Source organism: Astyanax mexicanus, chromosome 3 (genome assembly GCF_023375975.1).
Source record: "Astyanax mexicanus isolate ESR-SI-001 chromosome 3, AstMex3_surface, whole genome shotgun sequence".
Taxonomy (NCBI): Eukaryota; Metazoa; Chordata; class Actinopteri; order Characiformes; family Acestrorhamphidae; genus Astyanax; species Astyanax mexicanus.
Window position 1 is genome coordinate 52,102,341 of NC_064410.1, and position 5,691 is coordinate 52,108,031.

Here is a 5,691-nt window from a genome sequence, read left to right on the forward strand (position 1 = left end):
TCCTCTCAAACTGCAGCTTCTGGCAATCTCAGTCCTCCATTGTTCCATCTGTCCACAACAAAGCTGACCTCTGAGCATGTGGCCAGATTACACAGCTAAAGCACGCTGGGTTAAGAAAGCTAAACTGAGCAGCCCCAAAAAACAAGCAACATTCACAGTGACAAATTGGCAGCGTGTTCAGCTCTGTAACAGTCCAGGGCAGGCGCTGCACAATGACAGGATAATATACAGTAAACCCGAGCACCCGTTTTTGCCTGACTGGAAAAATGACAAGAAAGTAGCAGGCATTTAAAGCCTCATTCCCCAGGGCGAGCATTTCCAGCAGCAGCTGTATCACTCTGGATATTTGTGCAGGGATAATTACGAGGTTCTGCATTGTCGACAAACACATGAAGGTTTGTTTGAGAGGAAGATTTCTGCATATAATCCCATCCAAGGTTATTAGCTGAGCTCACTCAGACGCAGCGGCTTGGGGGAGATAAAGGAGCAGGGCAGCGTGGGGCGAACCCATAAAGGCATCACCTAAAGGCAGGCAGGAACAGGCACCAGGAGATTTGCACATTTCCAGTAAGTTACATGAAGGTTATTGGAAAGGGATGAACAGAAGCGTCCACAGAATTATGGAGGGACGCAGAGTAAAGGATAGCTGGGGTTCAACCAATTTCCGTAGCAGAGACTCTATCCTAGAGAATTTATCCTAGAACTTCCCATCCCGTCTAGCTGTCACATGGGTTGTTAAAAAGTGGCGTGTCGATGAGAATTTACAGTGTCTCGGCCTTGGGCAGGGCACAAGGACACGTGGAGGAGACAGGTTGGGTCCAAAACAGGTACACATTCCCGAGAATTCAGGATCACCAGTCACACTGCTGCACTCCAAGAGACAGATGCATCCCACCACTGGCTGATTACAGAAGGGGTTGTGTTTTATTCACATGGTACAATATGCTGTGTTATCTATTCATGGGCAAGCTTCATACACAAGCCGACTGGCTCATAAAACATTTACTATGTTCTGAGACCGAGGCAACCTGTCGCGCTCCTTGCCATGACATTAAAGGGACATGTTTCTCCAGTCGTACAGACAAAGTGCCATTTCAGATTTGCTCAAAACACACCAGTTTACAGAGCGGCACAGCTGTGCTGTCAACACGCAAGTCATGAAACAACATAAGCGTTAACACTGTCCAGAAATGGCCCATCTGTAAGAATGTGTCTCTTGAAAACTCCCACTCTGCCCAAGCTCCATGCAGAACCCTGTCCCTGCCACGCAAATGCACAGAGGGGGCTTGCAATCGATCGGAATGGCTGATAAAATATTTTCCACCGGGACTTGGCACAGGACGGGCCCATTTGGCAAGCCCGACGACCGTGGAACAAATGTGTATGTATACTGTGTGCATACGGATTACGGAGATAAAGACCAGATGCAGGGGGAAAGTACGGACTGAATTTAGAGAGGCTGTGATTGAGATAACACTCTGTGGAGAGAGAGAGTGAGAGCAAGCAAGAGTGAGAGTGAAGGAGCTCAAAAACAAGCTTTTAATGACCTGTTCCAGCTCTGCTCTGGAGGACTGTGAAAGACCTTGCATCACCCGACCAATCACCAATCAAGCCCTGCCACGCTTGACGGAGCTGCCAAAGTCTGCCTTTTTCGGCAGCTTCACTCCCTGACTTAGATCTAAAGCAAATATGCAGAGTGTCTCGGCAAGCCAGGTTTGAGAGATCCCATCATTCATTAGCGGCACACTGCTACTCTTCGCGCACTTTGTGACCTCCGTGAAGCTTAGGGAGAAAAACATCGAACATTGTTGCATCGAGTCAAACGCCCACGACCTCCCTGCGCTGCCTGCCATCCTCTATGTTCCCTCACACTGCCTCCCTTCCTCACATCAGACCACATGTCCTTTCTCCTCTCTTTCATGGAGGTGGAATCCAATTAGTCCAGATCGAGGAGATAGGAACGCCGGGCGACATCAGGATGTGAAAGCTTCAAAGCCAAAAGGGGGCAACAGAGGAGAGAGGATAATGAGGAGTGCCTCCCTCTCTCTTCCCATGTGACGTGTGGGTGGTTGGTGACAGCCGGGTTCTCAAAGCCACTCTCGCAGCTCTATGGGAAAGGACACACCTCCCTTATGCTCCACACCTATAGGTAGTCCTAGACAAGCCACGCCATGCCACACCATGCCACGTGCACTTACCCCCTTTTCCTACTCAAGTTTGTGCTGGAGTTTGCAGCATCCCTATGGCCTGCATCTTGTTGGGGTTCTCCTGCTCTTATCACTCAACATTAGCTCTGTTATGTGATCAGCATGCCGGGTCCTGGCAGGGCAAGTGAGTTTTACAGCAGAGTTCTGTTCATTTAATGGCCTATTCAGTTCAATGAGGACATTCCTATTTTCGGAGCAGTTCCCTTCTCTTCATCTCTACGCGGAATCGATGGTCAGCATGCCAAAGCATACAGCAGGTGTTCTGCAACTTTAAGTCGGACAGCATGCCAAAATGCACAGAAAGTGATGGGGTCATGCCTCTAAAGTTTCAGAGCCAATAGATCTCTCTTTGAGGTTTTATCTCACTACACTACAGGCTACAGGCAAATATCAGATAAACCTTAGAGGATGCAAGAAGAAGAACCTGTACTGGAGCTCGGACTGTCTGCTACGTCCAACAGAGCCTTATATGGTCAATAACTTGTTGGTAGCGTGCACTGAGGACCTGAGGACCTGAAGACCTGCACATCTCTCACTTCATACTTCATACTCTGCGATCCGGTGGGTGTTCAGGGCCAATTTACATAGCACTCAGCAGTAATCTCCTAATCTGTGGACAGTTCTTTAATGATCAGTGTGATTCCCAATGCATTGCTCCCTGGTGGAGTGGTCTCTAACCTTGAGTACACACATTTATCCTTAGCATGCATGTGCACGCCTTTTACCCCTGCCCATTAGATCATCACCATTTCTCCAGGCCAGAGATCAATAATTTGCAGGTTTGGGGATATTTACAGGGTGAGTTTTGAGGGCGCTGTTTTCACATTATTCAGTGCAGTGCCTTCAAAGCTGAGAATCTTTTTTTTTCAGTTTCCATGGTAATGCAAAAGGAAGAGTGAGAGCAAGAGAATGAAAGGGCTGTGTGGGAGAGAGTGTGTGTGTATATATGTGCATATATATATATATATATATATATATATATATATATATATATATATATATATATATATGTATATATATATAAGCATATATATATATATACATATATATATATATATATATATATATAAAGGGAAACAAAGGGGAGTACAAGTGATTATGAATCAAGTGCATCTGCATTAGTGCAAATAAAAGTGACAACATCCAACATCTGCACCAGAGAGAAAACAGCAAGAAAGAGAAACCCTATAAAGGGAATGGTTTTACTGGAGGTTGCCAGTGACAAATACTCTTTACTTATCCCTTCTGACTGTTTCTTCTCTAATTTTGCATTTTGCATTTTTATTATTTGTCACATGAGGCAGTACCTGCAGCCCTTTCACGTTGCACTACTGGGTCCTCTACTGGGATCTGTACCCACAGCCCAGCTTCATGGCACTTCAATGGAATTCACGAACAACAGAATATAAGAGAAATATAAGAAAGGGAACGTCAGAGAAAAGCAAAAAAGCAAGAAAAAGAGGGAGGGGGTGCAGTGGCGTATGCATGTGGTATAGTGAGGAGGTCATGTCAAGCCCAGAGCGTTCTCATGGTATCACATCCACTGAAAAAAAAAGTCCCTCTCACTTACTCTCTTCCTCATCAAAGCTGACACACACAGCGCTGGCAGACTGCAGAGGATCTCTGTTATCTGCTGCAGCCCCTCCGAGGGACACGTCTGAAGTTGCTGAGCTTTCACAATGTCATTGTTGAATGAGGATTATTCATTTACATACAAATCTCATGGAAGCGTTCACACGCCAACACACAGGAGACTCGCGCCATTGATTCCATCCTTCTCATTCATATCATCGTCCCCCTCTTACACCATCTCCCAGGCTTATTCCTGCATCCTGCACTCGCAGCAGAATCACGAGCGTCTCCGGGTGTGTTTGCACATAAGTAGGGTCCTGAAGCGAGGGGTCAGCCAGGCCTCTCTCCCTGCCCCTGGCTCTGAATTTACGACCTGCCGGCTAATTCCGCATCAAGGTTATCAGGCACCTCGGTCTTAGGTGGAATTGATTTGAAGTAATGCTTCTTCACCTCGCCACATAAGTCTTCATTAGCCAATCCCCCTGACCTGCACTAAACCCCATGTCATTACCCCCCAAGCCATCATCAATATCCTCCCCCGTCCCCAAGGCAGGGTCCAGCTCTCCCCCTCTCAGCCTAGCCTTAATCTCGCCTCTGTCACAAGGCATAAACATGGGCCAAGCTCAATGCCACTCAGCCCTCCGAATACTGTTCCCCCCAGACGGGCCCAAACGCAATCCATTAAAGAAGTGTCCGGTGCAAATCACGTGAAATGTAAAGGGCAGCTAAAACAGGCCCAGTAAGCAATTAAGGAAGCGGGTAAAAAAAAGGAAGTAAAGAGAAGGAAATAGGAAGAAGGTAAGAAAAAAGGAAGGATGCAGTGAAGGACGTAATTAATTAAAGAAAAGAATGGAAATGAAGAAGGAAGGAACGACCGAACAGGAAGGAAGTACTGTAATTAAGAAGGGTAATTAAATTTAAAAAGAGTACACAAAGAACAGAAGGATGCAAGGAATGAGGGATGAAATTAAGGCATTAAGTGTGAAATTGAGGAAGATAGAAGGGGAGGAGGAAAAGTAGTGAGGAAAGGAAGGAAAGAAGGAAGGAAGGAAGGAAGGAAGGAAGGTAGGAAGTACTAATGTCAGAAAGCAAGAATTAAGTAAATCATTATGTAAGTAAGAAAATCAGAAGGGAAAAAACAGAGAAGGATTTAAAGAAAAATAAGTAAAGGAAGAAAAAGACAAAATAAAAGAAAAAAGCAAAGAAGAAAAAAATTTAAAAGAAAGGAATGGAGAGAGAGAAAAGTAAAGGATAAAGAAAAAAAGGAGGAAGGAAAGCATGTATAATTAAGAAAGACACAGACAGGATGAAATAAAAATAATTATTTAAAGGAATTAATGAAAAAAGACAGAATGAAAAAAGCAAGAAATAAAGGAAAGGAAGTAAACAAAATTCTCTTTCAGAGTAACTTACAGATTTACTTACAGTAATCTTAGACTACCAACATTTTAGCGTGGTTAGCAGCAGCGCAGTTAGCAGCAGTGCTAGCAGCGGTTAGCAGCATTTAGCACTAGTAAATGTCACTCGATAGATACAAATCCAGCTGGAATAACTTCATACATCACTGTCTTTTCTCCTACATGTTTCTCCAGATTCTTAAAGGAAGTAGAAGGTTTTTTAAAAATATGTTTAAATAAATATTATATTGTCCTATTATATTAAAAGATTTTTGTAGTACTCAGTTAGTTAACCTAGTTGGGCAGTCAGATCTTTTGGTTGGTTCAAGTATATGGTCTGTGGGGAAAAAAATAAAAAAGTTGCTAAATGAGGAGACACAAACACAACTTTATATATAAAAAAAACCTTTTTGCAGATGTATTTTCAACCAGCTCACTAGACTACACATGAACCAGGAGGCAGAGTTCACAATCAGAATCAAATATGGGTTTTTTCTTTGATAAAGTTGGTAAGA